General features: G+C 49.5%; 1 pseudogene; it reads right to left on the bottom strand.

Moving 5' to 3' along the window:
• The window catches only part of LOC116352990 (transmembrane channel-like protein 6), a 43,099-nt pseudogene extending 16,712 nt beyond the window's left edge, over positions 1 to 26,387 (bottom strand).
• Positions 26,388 to 26,581: the final 194 nt, after the last annotated feature.

Here is a 26,581-nt window from a genome sequence, read left to right as displayed (position 1 = left end):
TGGTATTTGGAGGTATGGGACAGTGTGTTTGGTGCAGGGTGAATGTCTGGTTCTTACCCCTCCAGTGAGCAGCTCCAGCCCAGAGAAGGCTTCGTGTCCCTGGGTTAATGTGGGGGGGTTGTACTGCCTGGGGCACGGCCAGTAACAAACCCGTGACCAGGAACAGGAAGATGTTGAAGAAGAGGAGGGTCTTGACGAACAGGAAGTAAGAGAGGACGCCGGTGCCGAAAACGACCGCTCACCCTCTTCAGCGCCACCTGAGGAAGAGGAACAGAGATGGTGAGAAAGAACAGAGATACAATGGTAGAGAGAGAGAGACAGAGACAGCCTTACCTGCCACAGCTGTAGGGAGTGGAGGAAGGAGAGACAACTGTACCAGCTATGTCTCAGAGCCTGGAGGGGAAGAGATGGTCAGTGTCAACTACAGTGGTGTTTGTGTCCACATACTAACCCATTGAAAAGAGAATTAGAATTATAGGACACATATTCTGTTTCCTCATTAACTAAAAATGTCTCATAATAACTTAGTTGCCTCCACAACTGAGCCATCTGAGAAACTCTGCTTTGCCGTCCCTCCATAATGAGCAGAGCCTAGTCTAAGAGAATGGACCGTACGATTCACCCATAATGAGCAGGGCCTAGTCTAAGAGAATGGACCGTACGATTCACCCATAATGAGCAGGGCCTAGTCTAAGAGAATGGACCATACGAATCAACTATAATGAGCAGGGCCTAGTCTAAGAGAATGGACCATACGAATCACCCATAATGAGCAGGGCCTAGTCTAAGAGAATGGACCGTACGAATCACCCATAATGAGCAGGGCCTAGTCTAAGAGAATGGACCGTACGATTCACCCATAATGAGCAGGGCCTAGTCTAAGAGAATGGACCGTACGATTCACCCATAATGAGCAGGGCCTAGTCTAAGAGAATGGACCGTACGATTCACCCATAATGAGCAGGGCCTAGTCTAAGAGAATGGACCATACGAATCACCTATAATGAGCAGGGCCTAGTCTAAGAGAATGGACCATACGAATCACCCATAATGAGCAGGGCCTAGTCTAAGAGAATGGACCGTACGATTCACCCATAATGAGCAGGGCCTAGTCTAAGATAATGGACCGTACGATTCACCCATAATGAGCAGGGCCTAGTCTAAGAGAATGGACCGTACGAATCACCCATAATGAGCAGGGCCTAGTCTAAGAGAATGGACCGTACGATTCACCCATAATGAGCAGGGCCTAGTCTAAGAGAATGGACCGTACGATTCACCCATAATGAGCAGGGCCTAGTCTAAGAGAATGGACCGTACGATTCACCCATAATGAGCAGGGCCTAGTCTAAGAGAATGGACCGTACGATTCACCCATAATGAGCAGGGCCTAGTCTAAGAGAATGGACCGTACGAATCACCTATAATGAGCAGGGCCTAGTCTAAGAGAATGGACCATACGAATCACCCATAATGAGCAGGGCCTAGTCTAAGAGAATGGACCGTACGATTCACCCATAATGAGCAGGGCCTAGTCTAAGATAATGGACCGTACGATTCACCCATAATGAGCAGGGCCTAGTCTAAGAGAATGGACCGTACGAATCACCCATAATGAGCAGGGCCTAGTCTAAGAGAATGGACCATACGAATCACCTATAATGAGCAGGGCCTAGTCTAAGAGAATGGACCATACGAATCACCCATAATGAGTAGGGCCTAGTCTAAGAGAATGGACCGTACGAATCACCCATAATGAGCAGGGCCTAGTCTAAGAGAATGGACCATACGAATCACCCATAATGAGTAGGGCCTAGTCTAAGAGAATGGACCGTATGAATCACCCATAATGAGCAGGGCCTAGTCTAAGAGAATGGACCGTATGAATCACCCATAATGAGCAGGGCCTAGTCTAAGAGAATGGACCGTACGATTCACCCATAATGAGCAGGGCCTAGTCTAAGAGAATGGACCGTACGATTCACCCATAATGAGCAGGGCCTAGTCTAAGAGAATGGACCGTACGATTCACCCTCACAGGGACATTAAGTCCTGGACAAGAGGACTAGAACACCATCAGTAGATTGTGATACACAGCTACAGGAAACACCCACCAACATGACATACGTCTGTCTGTCTGTCTGTCACGACCGCTGGGAGACAACAGCTGTAAACCCCTGACACCCACAGAAACTAAGACAAACACCATGACTGCTGTCTAGACAGATCAGCTGAGGCCTGGATAGGTGTTTAACATGTCAGATAACAACCACATCACATGATCCAGTAGTCTGATGGCCAGCTGCAGAGTGCATGACGTGGTGGACGCCTGAAATGTATCAGAAACTGGACCAATGTAATATTGGAGCAGGAGATCTGACTGTGTGACTTACGATGATGATGTGATACTTGAGCTGGCTGCAACAGGGGATCTGACTGTGTGACTTACGATGATGATGTGATACTTGAGCTGGCTGCAACAGGAGATCTGACTGTGTGACTTACGATGATGATGTGATACTTGAGCTGGCTGCAACAGGAGATCTGACTGTGTGACTTACGATGATGATGTGATACTTGAGCTGGCTGCAACAGGGGATCTGACTGTGATTGGAGCGTTGACCCTTCCTGTCAGCCAACCTCCTGGAGAGAGAGAGGGAGGAGGGAGGAGGGGAGAAAGGGAGAGAGGGAGGAGGGGAGAGAGAGGGAGGAGGGGAGAGAGGGATGAGGAAGGAGGAAGGGAGAGAGGGGAGAAAGGGAGAGAGGGAGGAGGGGAGGGAGAGGGAGGAGGGGAGAGAGGGGGAGGGGAGAGAGAGAGGGAGGAGGGGAGAGAGGGAGGAGGGGAGGAGGAGGGGAGAGAGGGAGGAGGGGAGAGAGAGGGAGGAGGGGAGAGAGTGAGGGATGAGGGAGGAGGGGAGAGAGGGAGGAGGGGAGAGAGAGAGGGAGGAGGGGAGAGAGAGAGGAGGGGAGAGAGAGAGAGAGGAGGGGAGAGAGAGAGGGAGGAGGGGAGAGAGAGAGGAGGGGAGAGAGAGAGGGAGGAGGGGAGAGAGAGAGGAGGGGAGAGAGAGAGGGAGGAGGGGAGAGAGAGAGGAGGGGAGAGAGAGAGGAGGGGAGAGAGAGGAGGGAGGAGGGGAGAGAGGGGGAGGTGGTTACAAGATGATACTCTATTCCTCAATCACTCACTTATGGAAGAGACCTATTGATAGAGCTGCAGGGAGGAGAGAGAGAGAGATACTTCTGTGAGTGTAATGTTTACTGTTCATTTTTGTTGATTTAACTTTTGTATATTATTATCTACTTCACTTGCTTTGATAATGCTAACATGTGTTTCCCATGCCAATAAAGCCCTTGAATTGAATTGATAGGAGAGAGAGAGAGAGAGAGAGAGGAGAAATAGACAGAGATATGGACAGCAGGATAGAGGGATGAGAAAGAGAGAGAGATGGACGAGAAAGAGAGAGAGATGGACAGCAGGATAGAGGGATGAGAAAGAGAGAGAGAGATGGACAGCAGGATAGAGGGATGAGAAAGAGAGAGAGATATGGACATCAGGATAGAGGGATGGAGAAAGAGCAAGAGATATGGACAGCAGGATAGAGGGATGAGAAAGAGAGAGAAATATGGACATCAGGATAGAGGGATGGAGAAAGAGAGAGAAATATGGACATCAGGATAGAGGGATGGAGAAGGAGAGAGAGATGGACATCAGGATAGAGAAAGAGAGAGAGATATGGACAGCAGGATAGAGGGATGAGAAAGAGAGAGATGGACATCAGGATAGAGGGATGGAGAAAGAGAGAGAGAGATATGGACAGCAGGATAGAAGGATGGAGAAAGAGAGAGAGATATGGACAGCAGGATAGAAGGATGGAGAAAGAGAGAGAGATATGGACAGCAGGATAGAGGGATGAGAGAGAGATATGGACAGCAGGATAGAGGGATGAGAAAGAGAGAGAGATATGGACAGCAGGATAGAGGGATGAGAAAGAGAGAGAGATATGGACAGCAGGATGAGAAAAAGAGAGATGGACAGCAGGATAGAGGGATGAGAAAGAGAGATGGACAGCAGGATAGAGAGATGAGAAAGAGAGAGAGATGGTCAGCAGGATAGAGGGATGGAGAAAGAGAGAGAGATATGGACAGCAGGATAGAGGGATGAGAAAGAGAGAGATGTGGACAGCAGGATGGTAGAGGAGTATAGATACCTTAGTTCACTCTTCTCTGCCACAGAGAGAGGCATAGCTCGCAACATCCTGACCCGGTCACTCAGAGAGAGGTTCTGAAGGTTGTTGACCAGTTGGTCACGCTTACGCCCTGCAGCGCAACAGAGACGGATAGACACACACATTAGTTATGCGTGGGTTATGGCATCATTACAACAAAAATGTTGGTATTTCAGTGCGTGTGTAACGTTTAAATGAGTGACCTCACCCTCCTCATCCACGCCCTCGGTCTCCATGCAGTCTGTCTCCATGCCGTAACCACGGATACTGGGCCGTGCGGAGCGGGAAAAGTCCTTTATGGAAGGCCTGCTCTGTCTGCGTCTTCTCAACTTCATGGTCCTGTTATAGTACTGAGAGATGATAGCACCTCGACTACGACCTAGAGAGAGGAGAGGAAGTTAACAGGGTCCTGTTATAGTACTGAGAGATGATAGCACCTCGACTACGACCTAGAGAGAGGACAGGAAGTTAACAGGGTCCTGTTATAGTACTGAGAGATGATAGCACCTCGACTACGACCTAGAGAGAGGACAGGAAGTTAACAGGGTCCTGTTATAGTACTGAGAGATGACAGCACCTCCACTACGACCTAGAGAGAGGAGAGGAAGTTAACAGGGTCCTGTTATAGTACTGAGAGATGACAGCACCTCGACTACGACCTAGAGAGAGGAGAGGAAGTTAACAGGGTCCTGTTATACTACTGAGAGATGACAGCACCTCCACTACGACCTAGAGAGAGGAGAGGAAGTTAACAGGGTCCTGTTATAGTACTGAGAGATGACAGCACCTCGACTACGACCTAGAGAGAGGACAGGAAGTTAACATGGTCCTGTTATAGTACTGAGAGATGATAGCACCTCGCCTACGACCTAGAGAGAGGAGAGGAAGTTAACAGGGTCCTGTTATAGTACTGAGAGATGATAGCACCTCGACTATGACCTAGAGAGAGGACAGGAAGTTAACAGGGTCCTGTTATAGTACTGAGAGATGATAGCACCTCGACTACGACCTAGAGAGAGGACAGGAAGTTAACAGGGTCCTGTTATAGTACTGAGAGATGACAGCACCTCCACTACGACCTAGAGAGAGGAGAGGAAGTTAACAGGGTCCTGTTATAGTACTGAGAGATGACAGCACCTCCACTACGACCTAGAGAGAGGAGAGGAAGTTAACAGGGTCCTGTTATAGTACTGAGAGATGATAGCACCTCGACTATGACCTAGAGAGAGGAGAGGAAGTTAACAGGGTCCTGTTATAGTACTGAGAGATGACAGCACCTCCACTACGACCTAGAGAGAGGAGAGGAAGTTAACAGGGTCCTGTTATAGTACTGAGAGATGACAGCACCTCCACTACGACCTAGAGAAAGGAGAGGAAGTTAACAGGGTCCTGTTATAGTACTGAGAGATGATAGCACCTCCACTACGACCTAGAGAGAGGAGAGGAAGTTAACAGGGTCTAGTACTGAGAGATGACAGCACCTCCACTACGACCTAGAGAGAGGACAGGAAGTTAACAGGGTCCTGTTATAGTACTGAGAGATGACAGCACCTCGACTACGACCTAGAGAGAGGAGAGGAAGTTAACAGGGTCCTGTTATAATACTGAGAGATGACAGCACCTCCACTACGACCTAGAGAGAGGACAGGAAGTTAACAGGGTCCTGTTATATTACTGAGAGATGATAGCACCTCCACTACGACCTAGAGAGAGGACAGGAAGTTAACAGGGTCCTTTTATAGTACTGAGAGATGATAGCACCTCGACTACGACCTAGAGAGAGGAGAGGAAGTTAACAGGGTCCTGTTATAGTACTGAGAGATGACAGCACCTCGACTACGACCTAGAGAGTGGAGAGGAAGTTAACAGGGTCCTGTTATAGTACTGAGAGATGACAGCACCTCCACTACGACCTAGAGAAAGGAGAGGAAGTTAACAGGGTCTAGTACTGAGAGATGACAGCACCTCCACTACGACCTAGAGAGAGGACAGGAAGTTAACAGGGTCCTGTTATAGTACTGAGAGATGACAGCAACTCCGTTAAGAGGGGGGTGAGGGAAGGTGTGTAGATACAGGATTCCTAAACTATGTCTTGTAGAGGGACATGGTTTGTGCCATGGTGTATTTAGAGCCACTGTGTTAGATACAGTATCTGTTGATGTGTTGATAGTGGCTGGCTGGCTGGCTGGCTGGCGCACCTGCTAGCTAGAGGAACTAACAGTCACATGACAACGGCAGAAATAGTTTAGACTTCTGAAACTACCTCGCTCTCTCTCTCATGAAGCGTGAACAGAATAAATATTAGGTAGGTGTCCATACAGCCATCTTAAGACTGTCATAAGAGTGTTGTAGAGGTATCATAAGTATGTCATAAGGGTGTCGTAGGGGTGACTTACCGATGGTGCGGCTGGGCATGGATGAGAGGACTTTGAGGGTGGCGGAGGACCAGCGTTCCTCTAGAAGGGGGTCTAACTGTCCCCCCACTTCCTCCTCACCCCTCCCCGCGCTCCCACGCCATATCTCCTGACCAGGGCTGGACAGGTACGCTACACTGTCTGGAGGAAGGAGAGTATGACGTTTATGTCTGTTTTCACACACACACTCTAACACTAGGTCTCTCTCTCTTATACCCAGTCACACACTACCTCGTTCCTCCTCGTCCAGGTCTCTCTCATACCCAGTCACACACTACCTCGTTCCTCATCGTCCAGGTCTCTCTCTCTTATACCCAGTCACACACTACCTCGTTCCTCCTCGTCCAGGTCTCTCTCTCTTATACCCAGTCACACACTACCTCGTTCCTCCTCGTCCAGGTCTCTCTCTCTTATACCCAGTCACACACTACCTCGTTCCTCCTCGTCCAGGTCTCTCTCTTACACCCAGTCACACACTACCTCGTTCCTCCTCGTCCAGGTCTCTCTCTCTTACACCCAGTCACACACTACCTCGTTCCTCCTCGTCCAGGTCTCTCTCTTACACCCAGTCACACACTACCTCGTTCCTCCTCGTCCAGGTCTCTCTCTTATACCCAGTCACACACTACCTCGTCCAGGTCTCTCTCTCATACCCAGTCACACACTACCTCGTTCCTCCTCGCCCAGGTCTCTCTCTTACACCCAGTCACACACTACCTCGTTCCTCCTCGTCCAGGTCTCTCTCTCTTATACCCAGTCACACACTACCTCGTTCCTCCTCGTCCAGGTCTCTCTCTCTTATACCCAGTCACACACTACCTCGTTCCTCCTCGTCCAGGTCTCTCTCTCTTATACCCAGTCACACACTACCTCGTTCCTCCTCGTCCAGGTCTCTCTCTCTTATACCCAGTCACACACTACCTCGTTCCTCCTCGTCCAGGTCTCTCTCTCTTATACCCAGTCACACACTACCTCGTTCCTCCTCGTCCAGGTCTCTCCCTCTTATACCCAGTCACACACTACCTCGTTCCTCCTCGTCCAGGTCTCTCTGTAGTTCCTGCAGCTCCAAGGCTTCCTGTCTCTGATCCTCTATCAGCTGGTTAAAGGAGTCATGGACCCCCTCTTCATCCGCTGGGCTCCTGTTACACACATACACACAGAGAGACAGACAGAGAGACAGAGAGACAGAGAGACAGACAGACAGACAGACAGACAGACAGACAGACAGACAGACAGACAGACAGACAGACAGACAGAAATTAGAAAACAAACCCAATAAACTCCCAGTAACCAGTGTTCAGACAAACACACCCCTAACCAGTAACCAGTGTTCAGACAAACGCACCCCTAACCAGTAACCAGTGTTCAGACAAACACACCCCTAACCAGTAACCAGTGTTCAGACAAACACACCCCTAATCAGTAACCAGTGTTCAGACAAACACACCCCTAACCAGTAACCAGTGTTCAGACAAACACACCCCTAACCAGTAACCAGTGTTCAGACAAACACACCCCTAACCAGTAACCAGTGTTCAGACACACACACCCCTAACCAGTAACCAGTGTTCAGACAAACACACCCCTAACCAGTAACCAGTGTTCAGACAAACACACCCCTAACCAGTAAGCAGTGTTCAGACAAACACACCCCTAACCAGTAACCAGTGTTCAGACACACACACCCCTAACCAGTAACCAGTGTTCAGACAAACACACCCCTAACCAGTAACCAGTGTTCAGACAAACACACCCCTAACCAGTAACCAGTGTTCAGACAAACACACCCCTAACCAGTAACCAGTGTTCAGACACACACACCCCTAACCAGTAACCAGTGTTCAGACAAACACACCCCTAACCAGTAACCAGTGTTCAGACAAACACACCCCTAACCAGTAAGCAGTGTTCAGACAAACACACCCCTAACCAGTAACCAGTGTTCAGACACACACACCCCTAACCAGTAACCAGTGTTCAGACAAACACACCCCTAACCAGTAACCAGTGTTCAGACACACACACCCCTAACCAGTAACCAGTGTTCAGACACACCGCCACAGTGTAAACACTCCTCACCACTGGGCTTCAGCCCTGACAACTCTTCATGTCTCATAATTCATGGCCTTTTAACACCACATTTGAAAGGAACCACAATCACAAGCCTTTTGTTCCCCAGGGACCCTGCAGCTGAACACCACAGGAAGTGAGTCACTCATAAAATTCTCCTCAGTAAATACAACACACACACACACACACACACACACACACAGGAACAAAGACTAGTCAAACAGTCCAACAAACACAGTCAGTCTGTTCTGTGAGAACAATGGGTCTGGCTGGATACTGGTACTGTGCAGAATTGGGCCTCAAAGAGTTGCCTCAAAGAACATCAAACAGACAGTTAACCCTGTCATTGTCTTATTTTAATCCTCTTCTGTTTACCAGAACATCAAACAGACAGTTAACCCTGTCATTGTCTTATTGCCAGCCTCCCCTGATATAGTGTATTGATACTCACTCCAGGCCAGCCTCCCCTGATATAGTGTATTAATACGCACTCCAGGCCAGCCTCCACTGATATAGTGTATTAATACTCACTCCAGGCCAGCCTCCCCTGATATAGTGTATTAATACTCACTCCAGGCCAGCCTCCACTGATATAGTGTATTGATACTCACTCCAGGCCAGCCTCCCCTGATATAGTGTATTAATACTCACTCCAGGCCAGCCTCCACTGATATAGCGTATTGATACTCACTTCAGGCCAGCCTCCCCTGATATAGTGTATTAATACTCACTCCAGGCCAGCCTCCACTGATATAGCGTATTGATACTCACTCCAGGCCAGCCTCCCCTGATATAGTGTATTAATACTCACTCCAGGCCAGCTTCCCTGATATAGTGTATGAATACTCACTCCAGGCCAGCCTCCACTGATATAGTGTATTGATACTCACTCCAGGCCAGCCTCCCCTGATATAGTGTATGAATACTCACTTCAGGCCAGCCTCCACTGATATAGTGTATTGATACTCACTCCAGGCCAGCCTCCCCTGATATAGTGTATTAATACTCACTCCAGGCCAGCCTCCACTGATATAGTGTATTGATACTCACTCCAGGCCAGCCTCCCCTGATATAGTGTATTAATACTCACTCCAGGCCAGCCTCCACTGATATAGCGTATTGATACTCACTCCAGGCCAGCCTCCACTGATAGTGTATTAATACTCACTCCAGGCCAGCCTCCACTGATATAGCGTATTGATACTCACTCCAGGCCAGCCTCCACTGATATAGTGTATTAATACTCACTCCAGGCCAGCCTCCATGTGTTCAGCAGTCAGGTCAAAGTTGACACTGTGAGCCATCTCTCTCTCCCCGTCTCTCCTCTCTGCTGTCTGTCTCGTTCTCTTTATCCGTCTGTCTGTCAACCATCAATCTCTGTCCACCAATCACAGAGAAGGGTCACACACTTGTCTGCTTAGTCCCGCCTCTCCACTCTCCTAGCATAGTGAAAACTACCAGAGAGAGAGAGAGAGAGAGAGAGAGAGAGAGAGAGAGAGAGAGAGAGAGAGACAGAGAGAGAGAGAGAGAGAGAGAGAGAGGAATGTTAGGAATCATAAGGTGTGGTGATTGAAGGTATCTCTTTTCCGTGTTTCAGCTTGTCTTCTAGTAGCACACACACACACACACACACACACACACACACACACACACACACACAATGTAGTGTTATTGTCATCAGTCAGTTACGTAAGCAAGTCTTAAATTGTACAGATAATCCGCCAGTCCATTTTCAAAAACCTCATCATACTGAGCCTTCTGGTCAACCTTAATGGTCAGATTATATACATTCTCAACTGGGTTCAGGACCTGATGTTCTGAGTTTGCAAATAGGACACACACACACACACACACACACACACACACACACACACACACACACACACACCTCATTAAAGCAGTTCTTTATCATACCAACAAAACATAGCAGCAGCAGTTGGTGTGTGTGTGTTTCACCAGTGAAGTGTTTGAATACAGTACTACATCATACCAGGCCAATACACCAGGGATGAATGATATATCGGTGAACATATCGGAATCAGACGATATCAGCTAAACATGCCAACATCGGTATCTGCCCGATGTCTAGTTTAACGCCCTGTGACAGGACCCTGTGACAACATGTAAATAGCTGCATCCAGCCTAACACCCCTACTGGGACAGGGAGAGTCTGCTGGGACAGTCTGCTGGGACAGGGTCAGTCTGCTGGGACTGGGACAGTCTGCTGGGACAGGGACAGTCTGCTGGGACAGGGACAGTCTGCTGGGACAGGGACAGTCTACTGGGACAGGGACAGTCTACTGGGACAGGGACAGTCTGCTGGGACAGGGACAGTCTACTGGGACAGGGACAGTCTGCTGGGACAGGGACAGTCTACTGGGACAGGGACAGTCTGCTGGGACAGGGACAGTCTACTGGGACAGGGACAGTCTACTGGGACAGGGACAGTCTACTGGGACAGGGACAGTCTACTGGGACAGGGACAGTCTACTGGGAAACGGACAGTCTGCTGGGACAGGGACAGTCTGCTGGGACAGGGACAGCCTGTTGGGACAGGGTGTGTGTGTGTGTGTGTGTGAGACTGGGTGGAGTTCCATGGTTCTTTTCCTGGCACAGACAACTCCTCCATGATGACCTCATCAGAGGCAGACAGCTGAGGGCAGAAATGACTGCACTGTGGAAGTGAATGGATTCAACATGTTCATTCTACACATCCTGTCTAGCCTCTCACTAGTCTTATTCTGTCTCCTCTCGCTCCTTATCTCTCTATCATAGATGTTCTCTCAGTCTCTCCTACAGACCCTCTCTCTCTCAGTCCCTCTCTCTCACTCAGTCCCTTTCTCTCCCTCAGTCCCTCTCTCTCCCTCAGTCCCTCTCTCTCTCTCAGTCCCTCTCTCTCTCTGTCCCTCTCTCTCTCTCAGTCCCTCTCTCTCTCTCAGTCCTCTCTCTCTCTCAGTCCCTCTCTCTCTCTCTCTCTCAGTCCCTCTCTCCCTCTCTCAGTCCCTCTCTCTCTCTCAGTCCCTCTCTCTCTCTGTCCCTCTCTCTCTCTCAGTCCCTCTCTCTCTCTCTCAGTCCCTCTCTCTGTCTCTCTCTCTCTCTCTCTCTGTCCCTCTCTCTCTGTCCCTCTCTCTCTCTCTGTCCCTCTCTCTCTCTCAGTCCCTCTCTCTCTCTGTCCCTCTCTCAGTCCCTCTCTCTCTCTCAGTCCCTCTCTCTCTCTCAGTCCCTCTCTCTCTCTCTCAGTCCCTCTCTCTCTCTCTCTGTCCCTTGCTCTCTCTCTCAGTCCCTCTCTCTCTCTCTCTCTCAGTCCCTCTCTCTCTCTCTCTCAGTCCCTCTCTCTCTCTCTCTAACTTGCTCTCTTTCGTTGAGCCAAATCTCTATTGTCTTGGCTGTGCTTTTCAGTCCGTTCAAATCCATAACCTACGCATTTCCATATTATCTCACAGCCTTCCCCTCGAGTGTCTCTCTCCACTTTCTCTCCCTCTGTCTCTCCCTCTCTCACATTCTCTCCCTCTCTCACTTTCTCTCCACATTCTCTACCTCTCTCACTTTCTCTCTCACATTCGCTCCCTCTCTCACATTCTCTCCCTCTCTCACTTTCTCTCCACATTCTTTCCCTCTCTCACTTTCTCTCCACATTCTTTCCCTCTCTTTCTTTCTCTCCCTCTCTGTTTCTCTCCACATTCTCTCCCCTCCTTCGGTCCTCCCTCCTTCGGTCCTCCCACCTTCGGTCCTCCCTCCTTCGGTCCTCCCTCCTTCGGTCCTCCCTCTCTCACTCTCCTAGGGCATATTGTCAGACTGCTGGTCTTTTCACAGAGACAAGTCCCAAATGACACCCTATTCCCTATATAGTGCACTACTTTAGACCAGAGCCCTATTCCCTATATAGTGCACTACTTTAGACCAGAGCCCTATTCCCTATATAGTGCACTACTTTAGACCAGAGCCCTATTCCCTATATAGTGCACTACTTTAGACCAGAGCCCTATTCCCTATATAGTGCACTACTTTAGACCAGAGCCCTATTCCCTATATAGTGCACTACTTTTGACCAGAGCCCTATTCCCTATATAGTGCACTACTTTAGACCAGAGCCCTATTCCCTATATAGTGCACTACTTTAGACCAGAACCCATGTCCTTTTCTCTGTGTGTGTGTTTGTGTGTGTGCATGCATGAAGATCAGTGTCTATCTGTGTGTGTGTGTGTGTGTGTGTGTGTGTGTGTGTGTGTGTGTGTGTGTGTGTGTGTGTGTGTGTGGTGTGTGTGAGACACTGTCAACAACCCCTGAACATTGTCTGAACATCCTGATTATGTGATGGATAGGACAGCCACTGTCATCCACTCAGACTGGAATGAACATCCTGATTATGTGATGGATAGGACAGCCACTGTCATCCACTCAGACTGGAATGAACATCCTGATTATGTGATGGATAGGACAGCCACTGTCATCCACTCAGACTGGAATGAACATCCTGATTATGTGATGGATAGGACAGCCACTGTCATCCACTCAGACTGGAATGAACATCCTGATTGTGTGATGGATAGGACAGCCACTGTCATCCACTCAGACTGGAATGAACATCCTGATTATGTGATGGATAGGACAGCCACTGTCATCCACTCAGACTGGAATGAACATCCTGATTATGTGATGGATAGGACAGCCACTGTCATCCACTCAGACTGGAATGAACATCCTGATTATGTGATGGATAGGACAGCCACTGTCATCCACTCAGACTGGAATGAACATCCTGATTATGTGATGGATAGGACAGCCACTGTCATCCACTCAGACTGGAATGAACATCCTGACTATGTGATGGATAGGACAGCCACTGTCATCCACTCAGACTGGAATGAACATCCTGACTATGTGATGAATAGGACAGCCACTGTCATCCACACAGACTGGAATGAACATCCTGACTATGTGATGGATAGGACAGCCACTGTCATCCACACAGAGAGTCTGTAGTACAGCCAAACAAAGCAAGTCAGCTGGCCTGTCAGTGAAAACACATTTACTGCACTGTCTAACACAACGGCAGATTAACGATACAGCATACTTACACAACACTAATATACTTACACAACACTAATATACTTACACAACACTAATATACTTACACAACACTAATATACTTACACAATATTTTATAAATGTTAAAGTTGCTGTGGATGTCACGTTTCTTCAAAATCGAACCCAGAAGCAGACCAGGACAAGGAGAGTAGGAAGAAGGTGAGTATTTATTTACAAGTGAATGTGAGTGGGTAGATACATCCAGGTGGCGTAGCGGGCAGCGGTGGTGAGTTGATGGGAGTAAATAGGTGGATCCAATGGGGAAGCGGAATCCTCCGATGACCAGGCGGGAATGGGGTAAATGATCCGGGTGAGTAACTGAAGACAGAACAAACGGAGGTAAGTTGAAGGCAAGCAAGACGTACAAAACAACAAAACAAATTCTATCCAACTTGAGGCTGATACTATGGCACAACATACTGTTCATGGCTAACGATCCGGCAGGGAATGGATGTCAGGTCAGAGCTTTTGAAGGGGAGAGGTGATGATCAGGACAGGTGTGCAGATTACTGATGGGATACAGGTGCGGGTGAACATCGATCTCCCAACAAGCTAATCTGCCCGGCAACCAGACAGGGTGCGTTCCAGGACACCGGAAACACACTCCAGGACAGAAACACAGGCAAACACAGACTCAGGAAGCGGGGTTCGTGACAGTACCCCCCCTCCGACGAACGCCACCGGGCGGACTACCTAGAGCACCAGGGTGGAGGCGGTAGAAGTCACGAAGCAGGTCGTCATCAAGGATCTGACGCCGAGGAATCCAACTCCTCTCCTCTGGACCATATCCTTCCCAATCCACGAGATATTGGAAACCTCGACCCCGCCGTCTGGAATCCATTATGCGGCGCACCGTGTAGGCAGGACCACCTCCGATCATCCGAGGAGGAGGAGGACGAGGAGGAGGCGGCAACAGAGGACTGATGAGAACCGGCTTGAGGCAGGAGACATGAAAAGTGGAGTGTACTCGAAGCGTTGCCGGCAACTTGAGTCGGACCACAACAGGGTTAATGATTCTCTCCACCACAAACGGACCAATGAACTTCGGTGACAGTTTCCTCGACTCAGTCCGTAGAGGAAGATCCCGTGTAGCCAACCAAACCTTATCTCCGATGGTGTAAGCGGGAGCAGGAATACGGCGACGATTTGCCTGGATCTGATACCGGTCAGAAACTCTAAGGAGAACCTTCCGGGCCCGATGCCAGGTCCGGTGGCAACGACGAATGTGGGCCTGGACAGAAGGAACCGAAAGATCCCTCTCCTGAGAAGGAAACAAGGGAGGTTGGTATCCGTACAGGCATTGGAAGGGGGACATCCCAGTGGCAGATGAAGGAAGGGTATTATGGGCATACTCGACCCAGGGTAATTGAGATGACCAAGAGGTGGGATCAGAGGAGACAAGACAACGCAGCGTGGACTCCATCTTCTGGTTGGCTCTCTCCGCCTGACCATTAGATTGTGGGTGAAATCCAGAAGTGAGACTGACTGTAGCTCCAATGGCCAAACAGAAGGATTTCCAGACAGCAGAGGTAAATTGAGGACCACGGTCAGAAACAATGTCACTGGGCAATCCGTGGACCCTGAAAACCTCCCTAACAAGGATCTCGGACGTCTCCGTGGCAGATGGAAGCTTGGAGAGAGGGACAAAATGAGCAAACTTGCTGAATCTGTCCACAATGGTCAGAATGACCGTGTTCCCAACAGAAGGGGGCAATCCCGTGACAAAATCCAGGGCCAGATGCGACCAAGGTCGCCGAGGAATAGGTAGGGGGTGAAGAAGCCCAGAGCTGGGCCGATTGGTACTCTTGTTCTGAGCACAAACAGGACATGCGGCAACAAACCTCCGGGTATCTTCTCCCATGGCAGGCCACCAAAATCGTCTGCGCAGTAGCGCCATAGTCCGAGCAACGCCAGGGTGACAAGCTATCTTGCTGGCGTGGGACCACTGAAGAACAGCAGAACGGACCGACTCAGGCACGAACAACCGACCGGGTGGACCGTTACCGGGGCCGGGCTGCGTCCGAAGGGCCGCCATCACATCCTCCTCAATCTTCCATGTAACGGCTCCCACGACAAGGTTCTGGGGAAGAATCGTCTCAGTCTTGGCCCCACTCTCATCCGTCTTGGAGAACATCCGGGACAAGGCGTCCGCTTTGCCGTTCTTCGACCCAGGTCGGAACGTCAGGAAAAAATTGAAGCGTCCAAAAAACAAAGCCCACCTGGCCTGACGGGAGTTGAGACGTTTAGCCGATTGCACGTAAGCCAGATTCTTGTGGTCAGTCCAGACCACAAACGGTTGCTCCGCTCCCTCCAACCAGTGACGCCACTCCTCCAAGGCAAGCTTCACAGCGAGAAGCTCCCGGTTACCCACATCGTAGTTTCTCTCAGCTGGTGAAAGACGACAAGAGTAGAAGGCGCAGGGATGGAGTTTACCGTCAGTGGAGCTACGCTGGGACAGGATGGCGCCCACCCCCACATCAGACGCGTCCACCTTAACAACAAACTGACGGGAAGTGTCAGGTTGAGATAGAATCGGCGCGTTGGTGAATCGGCTCTTCAAGTTCAGAAATGCACGGTCTGCCTCAGGAGTCCAACAGAATATTCTGGTGCAAGACGTCAGAGCAGTTAAAGGGGCGGCCACCCGGCTGTAATCACGGATAAACCTCCGATAGAAGTTCGCAAATCCCAGGAATCTCTGGAGCTGCAATCTCGTACCGGGCCGGGCCCAATCCCGAACCGCCCGAACCTTCTCTTGGTCCATCTTGATCTCACCCCTGGAGATGATGTACCCGAGGAAGGATGTAGTGTGGGCGTGAAAATCACACTTCTCTGCCTTCACAAACAGACGGTTCTCTAATAACCGCTGCAGAACCTGTTTAACATGCTGGATGTGGCTGGAAAGCTCCTTGGAGAAAATCAGGATGTCATCCAGGTAAACGAACACAAACAGACCGATCATATCCCTCAGTACGTCATTCACCAAACCTTGGAACACTGCTGGAGCGTTGGAAAGTCCAAACGGCATCACCTGGTACTCGAAATGTCCCATAGGTGTATTGAATCCAGTCAACCACTTGTCCCCCTCTTTGATCCGAACCAGATGATACGCATTGCGTAGATCAAGCTTCGTAAACAAGAATCGAAAGCGGAGCTCATCAAGGGCAAGGGGTACTTGTTTTTGACCGTAATATCATTCAACCCCCGATAATCAATACACGGTCGAAGAGAGCCATCCTTCTTACTCACAAAAAAAAATCCAGCTCCCAGGGGTGATGATGAGGGACGAATGAGACCTGCAGCAAGAGACTCCTTTATGTAGGTCTCCAGGGCTTCCCGCTCAGGTCGAGAAATACTGTATAACCGTCCCTTGGGAAAGGCAGCTCCAGGGAACAGCTTAATTGTACAATCATAAGGTCGGTGGGGAGGAAGTGACTGAGCTTTCTGCTTACTGAACACCTCACCCAACTCATGATATGTTTCAGGAACCAGGGACAAATCAGGAGGAGCAGACTCACTGACCCGACTGGGGACAGCATGAGAACAGGCAGTCCTGAGGCAGTTAGCATGGCACTCAATGCTCCAACTAGTCACCTTACCAGTCACCCAATCGAACGAAGGATTGTGTTCTCTTAGCCAGGGGTATCCAAGAACCAGAGGAACATGGGGGGAAGGCAAAATGAAAAAAGAAATAACCTCTGAATGATTCCCCGACAACAACATCTTAACCGGTTCGGTCCTCATAGTGATCCGTGCCAGACTACTGCCGTTCAGAGTGGTTGCTTCAATGGCTTCCGGTAGTTGCTCCTTGGAAAGCCCCAGCTGTTCCACTAAGTCGGCATCAATGAAGCTGTCATCGGCACCTGAATCGATGAAAGCGTTAATCGCTAAACTCTGATTCTTATTTATGAGGGTAGCAGGAAAACGAGGTCTGACAGGGCTCGAGAGGTTGAAACTGGCTCGCTAACAAACCTCCCAAACTTAACGAGCCGAGCAGTTTAACGGGCGCTGAGGACAAACGGAGATGTAATGTCCCGAGCTACCACAGTAGAGGCAGCTGTTGGTCTCACGTCTACGTTGGCGCTCGTCCTTAGTTAACCCGTACCGCCCCACTTGCATAGGTTCAGGATCTGGCGGCAGGACTCCTCCACTAATCCCGTGTGAGGGAAAATGATCAACCCGTTCTGGTCCACTTCCTGACCCGAATGGTAACCGAGTCTCAGATTGATTAGATGGACCCCACTGCTTCTCCCTCCTTCTCTCTCGGACTCTATTATCTACCCGAATAGCTAAGGTAACCAAACTATCCAGGTCACTAGGCTCTGGATAGGAGATCAGCTCGTCCTTGAGTTGCTCCGACAACCCCTGGTAAAAAAACGCTTGTAGTGATTCCTCATTCCAACCACTCTCCACAGCCAATGTCCTGAATTCTATCACAAAGTCTGCCACACTGCAAGCTCCTTGGCGAAGAGTGAACAAACGTTTAGCTGCGTCCTTACCTCGGACTGGATGGTCAAAAAGCCTTCTCATCTCTCCCGTGAATTCCTGGTATGAAGCCATGCAGGTCTCCTGTCGTTCCCAAACGGCTGAAGCCCATTCCAGAGCTCTTCCACGCAGCAGTTCAATAACAAAGGCTATCCTAGCCTTGTCAGTGGCGTAAGAATGGGGCTGCAGATCAAACACTAACCCACACTGCATAAGAAACGAACGGCATCTTCCCAAATCCCCTTCATATTTATCAGGCGTCGGTACCTTGGGTTCACGGAAGGAAACCGCATCAGACACGGCAGGTGAGATGGGTGAAACAGGTGGTGAATGAATCGCCGGCAAACTGAGCTGATCCTGGATCTGTGTCAAGCTAGCAGATAAATTCTGGATTGCACCCGCTATCTCCTGTAGCGTCGTCTTGTGTTGTCCCAGTGTCTTCCCCTGCTGGGTAATGGCATGGCAAACGGAATCCAGGTCCGCTGGGTTCATCCTTGGCCGGATCGTTCTGTCACGTTTCTTCAAAATCGAACCCAGAAGCAGACCAGGACAAGGAGAGTAGGAAGAAGGTGAGTATTTATTTACAAGTGAATGTGAGTGGGTAGATACATCCAGGTGGCGTAGCGGGCAGCGGTGGTGAGTTGATGGGAGTAAATAGGTGGATCCAATGGGGAAGCGGAATCCTCCGATGACCAGGCGGGAATGGGGTAAATGATCCGGGTGAGTAACTGAAGACAGAACAAACGGAGGTAAGTTGAAGGCAAGCAAGACGTACAAAACAACAAAACAAATTCTATCCAACTTGAGGCTGATACTATGGCACAACATACTGTTCATGGCTAACGATCCGGCAGGGAATGGATGTCAGGTCAGAGCTTTTGAAGGAGAGAGGTGATGATCAGGACAGGTGTGCAGATTACTGATGGGATACAGGTGCGGGTGAACATCGATCTCCCAACAAGCTAATCTGCCCGGCAACCAGACAGGGTGCGTTCCAGGACACCGGAAACACACTCCAGGACAGAAACACAGGCAAACACAGACTCAGGAAGCGGGGTTCGTGACAGTGGAGGAGAAACAGTATGTAAAGGTGAAACTATAAAGGCCCAGGGCAGGGTTCCTGGAGGCCCAGGGCAGGGTTCCTGGAGGCCCAGGGCAGGGTTCCTGGCGGCCCAGGGCAGGGTTCCTGGAGGCCCAGGGCAGGGTTCCTGGAGGCCCAGGGCAGGGTTCCTGGAGGCCCAGGGCAGGGTTCCTGGCTGCCCAGGGCAGGGTTCCTGGCGGCCCAGGGCAGGGTTCCTGGCGGCCCAGGGCAGGGTTCCTGGAGGCCCAGGGCAGGGTTCCTGGAGGCCCAGGGCAGGGTTCCTGGAGGCCCAGGGCAGGGTTCCTGGAGGCCCAGGGCAGGGTTCCTGGAGGCCCAGGGCAGGGTTCCTGGAGGCCCAGGGCAGGGTTCCTGGCGGCCCAGGGCAGGGTTCCTGGCGGCCCAGGGCAGGGTTCCTGGCGGCCCAGGGCAGGGTTCCTGGCGGCCCAGGGCAGGGTTCCTGGCGGCCCAGGGCAGGGTTCCTGGCGGCCCAGGGCAGGGTTCCTGGCGGCCCAGGGCAGGGTTCCTGGCGGCCCACGGCGGTGATATTTGGACCCCCAAGTAAAATAATACTAAGTTATATATATTTATATATATATTTTTTTACATGTTCATTGTTGGACATTAAAGACTGTAAAAACACCAGGAAATCATCTCCAAGTGATTTTCCTTTAAGAACTCTGTTCCCATGTAATCCCACGCACAAGAGAGAGACGTGATCATATACAAATACAAGCAAGGGTTGAAATGATTATGTGTTAGTCAAACATCTGTTTGGGCTTCTTCGGTCAATTTGCAGTCTACAAATGATTTGCAATTATGTTCCGGCTGGAGCAGGGTGGGGGAGGAGGAGGGGGAGAGGGGAGCAGGTGGAGAGGGGAGCAGGTGGAGGGAGGAGGAGGGGGAGCAGAGGGAGGGAGGAGGAGGGGGAGAGGGGAGCAGGGGGAGGGAGGAGCAGGCGGAGGGGAGAGGGGAGCAGGAGGAGAGGGGTAGGGGGGGGGGGTAGGGAGGAGGAGGAGGGGGGAGCAGAGGGAGGAGGAGGGGAAGAGGGGAGCAGAGGGTGTAAGGGGGTCAAAAGAGGGGGTGGGACTGACAGGGTAGAAGGGAATTTTGTCAGTCTGGCAGTTAACGGCTGACTGATAATCAGTTCACACAACAGTAAAACTAACAGAGAGAGAGAGAGAGAGAGACACACAAACAGAGACAGAGACAGAGAGAGAGAGAGAGACACACACAAACAAGGAGAGAGAGAGAGAGACAGAGAGAGAGAGAGACAGAGACAGAGAGAGAGACACACACAAACAAGGAGAGAGAGAGAGACAGAGAGAGAGACAGAGAGAGAAAGACACACAAACAGAGAGAGAGAGACACAGAGAGAGAAAGACACACACAGAGAGAGAGAGAGAGACACACACAAACAGAGAGAGAGAGAGACACAGAGAGAGAGAGAGAGAGAGAGAAAGACACACACACACACACACACAGAGAGAGATAGAGACACACAACCAAAGAGAGAGCGAGACACACAACCAAGAGAGAGAGACACACAACCAAAGAGAGAGAGAGAGAGAGAGCACGAGAGAGAGACACACAACCAGAGAGAGAGAGAGAGAGAGAGAGATAGAGACACACACAACCAAAGAGAGAGAGACACACAACCAGAGAGAGAGAGACACACAACCAGAGAGAGAAAGAGATAGAGAGAGACACACAGAGAGAGAAAGAGGCACAGAGAGAGAGACACACACACGGAGAGGAAACAGAATCAGCACACAGAACAGAAACACGTTCAGGACTGCTGTACCAGAAGCACATAACTAGAATTATAGTGCTATAGGCAGGAGCAAGGCCCTCTTGTTCTTCAGTGCATTGTGTTGTCACTCAGTTGAGGGAACGGACAGGAAAATGAAATCAACAGAGAGGCACCCCAGATAACCATGTGAATGGAACAAGGAAGAGAGGAGAGAAAAGGCCTAATGTGAGAGGATGGAAGGGGAGTAAAAGGTAGAGGAGAAAGTGGAAACATGGAAGTAATTACACAGACTGACACACTGCACTGTAATTACACTGCCCTGTTGTGCTACAGCTCTCCCCGTGTTGTCACGGCAACGGAACAGACCAGTATTCTGCAGTCAACTGTCACTAGGCCAAGACAACTAAACTTGGGGTCCCGGGGTGGATGAAGGCCCACAAACAATACACAACGTATAGTCTTACAGGAGGTAAAGACCTGCATAGATACAGTTCCTATTGATGTCTCTCTGTGGAAGTTTCCCATCTGGGGTCAGGTTAGCATTGTGCCCACTAATGGTTAAGGTTAGGATTGGGGGAGGGAACACTGATCCTGGATCTGTACTTAGGGGAAACCCCACCCCAGAGCATTGAATTCACTGTGGAAGTAGGAGTAAGATGAACTGATGTTGGCCCTGGACACAATGGACTGGTTTCTCTGACACAGATCAAGCTTACTCCTGAACTAAAAGGCATGTTATAACACAAAGCTAACGTTATAACACAAAGCTATCCCCAGCTATGCAGCCAAACAAGGTGTGTGTGTCTTTCTGTGTCATGTGCTCTTTCACATTGTAATAAATATATACAATGAGTGGTAGGGTCTTGAGACTAGGGCTTTGGGACAAAAGCTTCATATTTTTGTTGTGTTGAAGGCAGCTGATAGCCTATAAATGGGGTAAACGTTCAAGTTGGTGTAGGCTACATTTGGCCCAATTATAGTTAACCTATAAAAACAAACGATACATTTTGAAACATCGGTCATACTAGCGACGTGTTTCTGCAAGCCCTGCAATTCACCGACGGACTCTGCAATCCTACCCCCAAGGCAGTCGACATGAATGACAGGCACTGACTGATAACGTCGACCGATACGGTTCTCTTTCCGCTTGTTTTAGTTCACAACGAAACTAGTCCACCTAGTTAGACCTCAAAGCACCGTAAACAACCCACACTTGTTGCATTGTTGTTTCTGTTATTAATGGCGCATTGCCTTTACTTTTCGGTCGGTTTACTCTTAGCCTGTCAGTCCCTCAAACGTGTCAGACTGAACAGTTAAAATATCCTGGAAGCTACAGCGGACAAACTGTTTCTCGAGATTGTTTTGCCGTGTGCAAATACATGGAAAGGAAAACGAGAAGACAATGTGAAAAAAGCTACAGTCAGCCATACGGTCGGTTCACTCACCCCCTTCGTAACTTGCGCAACCCGTTCAAGCTTAAACCTGCCGTGCCGCCGCAGTAGATCCGTCTCTCTCTCTACTGTTACAAAATACATCTGCATGTTGAACAGCGGCAACGAACCATTGTCGACTCTAGGGGTGACGATATCATTATCCTGCCGCATTGAAACGTTGTTACGGGCAACAGGTAGACTTTTACGGAGAAACAGTTTACCGGTTGTGTCAACGTGTGGTTTATATTTCAGTTCAAGAAAAACCGACGCTGTGTGTTTGTCATTTTATGTTGGTACCGCAAAGTCCCCCCCCAAATAAAGTTTTCCACCGATTGGAACATTCCTATTCATTGCTCGAAATCCTTCTTCCACAACGTTTGTTTTCACACGCTATATAATTCCATAGACAGCTGTCAGTACAGTATATTTCCTTGGTAAGAAAAGTTTGAAGACTGTCCTTTCTAGATTTTTTATTTTTTATACCTTATCATTCATAAAACATTTCAACAAACGTATAGGCTAGCCTTCTGATGCTACTTTAGGCTAAACGTCTCCAATACAGGTGGCTTAAACGTTTGTGAATTCATCAATTTGCCAAATCAAGTAGCCTACTCCATTGACAGAGCCTAGTCTGATTAAGGTGTGAGAGATTGTCTAGGTGTGTTGTATTCACAATTTCTATTGCACAACATGTTCCCTGGTCTGTTCTAGCCTAAAGGTAGCCTATCAATGAAACATACAAACGGAAGAATGGTGATCTGAGAGGTGAAAGAAGGAAACTAAGAGCCTGAAATTACCTGTGTGCTGTTGATCAGGTGATTCTTCTGTATCCTATTTCTTGGATTGAAAGTTACAATAAGGGGCTCTCTCTATCTGTCTCTGACTACCTGGCCACACCTAATGTAGTATTAACTTGCCTCGAGAACCTCTGGGTAATGTAGTTTTTGATCAATGACTGAAAGAAGAAGCATATTTCCAAAACTACAACCTCTCTTTCCACCTCTCCGTTCTTCTCTCTACCTTTTCATTCCTCTCTCTCTACCTCTCCATTCCCCTGTCTCTATCTCTCCATTCCCCTGTCTCTTCCTCTCCATTCCCCTGTCTCTACCTCTCCATTCCCCTGTCTCTTCCTCTCCATTCCCCTGTCTCTACCTCTCCATTCCCCTGTCTCTTCCTCTCCATTCCCCTGTCTCTACCTCTCCATTCCCCTGTCTCTTCCTCTCCATTCCCCTGTCTCTACCTCTCCATTCCCCTGTCTCTACCTGTCCATTCCCCTGTCTCTTCCTCTCAATTCCCCTGTCTCTACCTCTCCATTCCCCTGTCTCTTCCTCTCCATTCCCCTGTCTCTACCTCTCCATTCCCCTGTCTCTACCTGTCCATTCCCCTGTCTCTTCCTCTCAATTCCCCTGTCTCTACCTCTCCATTCCCCTGTCTCTACCTCTCCATTCCTCAAACAGACTGGTACCCAGGCTACCTTTTTACATGCTAGAGATGATTTCCCTCCTCCACTAGTTACACTCAGACTGCATGGACAACTATGCCACCATTTGCAGCCATGCAGCCAGCATTTCACAGCCTGTATTTGGCATCACGAGAACTGTTATCTCACATTTACATCTTAGTCCTTCTGCAGACGCTCTTATCCAGAGCATGTTTTACAATCAGCGGTGCATTCAACCAAGAGAGGTAAAACAACCACAAGCTGCACCAACTGTTTGCTTTGGTCTCCATAGACTACAGTAGGGCGGTAGATAGCCTTTGGTCTCCACAGACTACAGTAGGGGCGGTAGATAGCCTTTGGTCTCCACAGACTACAGTAGGGGCGGTAGATAGCCTTTGGTCTCCACAGACTACAGTAGGGGCGGTAGATAGCCTTTGGTCTCCACAGACTACAGTAGGGGCGGTAGATAGCCTTTGGTCTCCACAGACTACAGTAGGGGCGGTAGATAGCCTTTGGTCTCCACAGACTACAGTAGGGCGGTAGATAGCCTTTGGTCTCCACAGACTACAGTAGGGGCGGTAGATAGCCTTTGGTCTCCACAGACTACAGTAGGGGCGGTAGATAGCCTTTGGTCTCCACAGACTACAGTAGGGGCGGTAGATAGCCTTTGGTCTCCATAGACTACAGTAGGGGCGGTAGATAGCCTAGTGGTTAAGAGCGCCGGGCAAGGAAACGAAAGGTCACTGGTTTGAATCCCCGAGACGACAATGTGGGAAAATCTGTATTTCTGCCCTTGAGCGAAGCAGTTAGCCTCCAACAACTGCTCCTCGGGCGCTGTGGACATTGAGTAAGGCAGCTCCCTGCACCTCTCTGACTCAGAGGTGTTGGGGGTAAATGTGGAAGACTCATTTCGGTTGAATGCGATCGGTTGTGCAACTGACAAAGTAGCTGCTTTCCTTTCCCAGTAAGTCTATACATGATAATGCCATCGGTGGTTTGAGTAGGTGGTGAACACACACTCACTTTTCAGCAGAATCCTCTCCTAGATTCTCACCAACAGTTTCAGAATGACTATGGCCTGTGATCAGTCTTCATTCCGCATTTTAAACACTTTATTTGATTCCACATATTACATCATAAAGGATTCAAACATGACAATGGTCGTTGACCTCAAGGACACTTAAAGGAAACAAGAAGTATATCTTCCACACAGCTATGCTGCCCGTAACGACTGAAACAGAGGAGTACCTTCTCCTCCACACAGCTATGCAGCCCATAACGGCTGAAACAGAGGAGTACCTTCTCCTCCACACAGCTATGCAGCCCATAACGACTGAAACAGAGCAGTACCTTCTCCTCCACACAGCTATGCAGCCCATAATGACTGAAACAGAGCAGTACCTTCTCCTCCACACAGCTATGCAGCCCATAATGGCTGAAACAGAGCAGTACCTTCTCCTCCACACAGCTATGCAGTACCTTCTCCTCCACACAGCTATGCAGCCCATAATGGCTGAAACAGAGCAGTACCTTCTCTTCCACACAGCTATGCAGCCCATAACAACTGAAACAGAGTAGTACCTTCTCCTCCACATAGCTGGGTGTTTTGCCCTACTCATAGGCAGGCCTGCAATCTGAAGGCCTCATACAGTAATCCTATGTAGGTGGCCAAGACTACCAATCTGAAGGCCTCATACAGTAATCCTATGTACGTGGCCGAGACTACCAATCTGAAGGCCTCATACAGTAATCCTATGTAGGTGGCCGAGACTACCAAATATCACCAACTTGCATTTGCATCCCAGGCTGTCCAGGCCTGATATGAGGTGCTGGTATTTAAGGAGCTTTTCAGAAAAGTCCTGCTCGGTCTAATCTCTAATCTCTCCTGGATATACGTATTTGTCATTTCATGAAGGAAATGACAAACTTTCGCGAGTGAATTTGACTTCTGGGTAACCAAGATTATGCTCCATGTAACAATCAAATGAGCAGCCCACTTCCAAAATCAGCACCTCCCTCTGGCCTCCCCGCACAACACATCATCAACACTCTCTCTCTCTCTCTCACACACACACACACACACACACACACACACACACACACACACACACACACACACACACACACACACACACACACACACACACACACACACACACACACACACACACACACACACACACACACACACACACACACACACACACACACACACACACACACACACACACACACACACACACACACACACACACACACACACACACAGACCATCTTGCCTGCTCTGGACCCTCTCCACTCTGCTCCTCTTCGACCTCGTCCAGTCAGGCCTGTTAGCAGTGTGTATGTATGTATGGGTGAATTTGTGTGTATGCGTGTGTGTGTCTTCGTTCTCAACAACAGACTCAATAATGCAACACCCATCTCGGTTTCCTGTCATGTGATTTCCTGAGACCTGTCGGCAGAAGCTGCAGCTTATCCACAGGTCTTAGATCAGCTCTAAAATATGAAATAACAAGTCAACTTATAGGGGAGGATGACGTACCTAAGGTAGATGGGAGAGAGAGACACAGAGAGAGAGAGAGACAGAGAGAGAGAG

Source organism: Oncorhynchus kisutch, unplaced genomic scaffold, assembly GCF_002021735.2.
Source record: "Oncorhynchus kisutch isolate 150728-3 unplaced genomic scaffold, Okis_V2 Okis01b-Okis20b_hom, whole genome shotgun sequence".
Taxonomy (NCBI): domain Eukaryota; kingdom Metazoa; phylum Chordata; class Actinopteri; order Salmoniformes; family Salmonidae; genus Oncorhynchus; species Oncorhynchus kisutch.
Note: the sequence above shows the minus strand (reverse complement) of the source record. Positions and strands in the feature narration are given on the sequence as shown.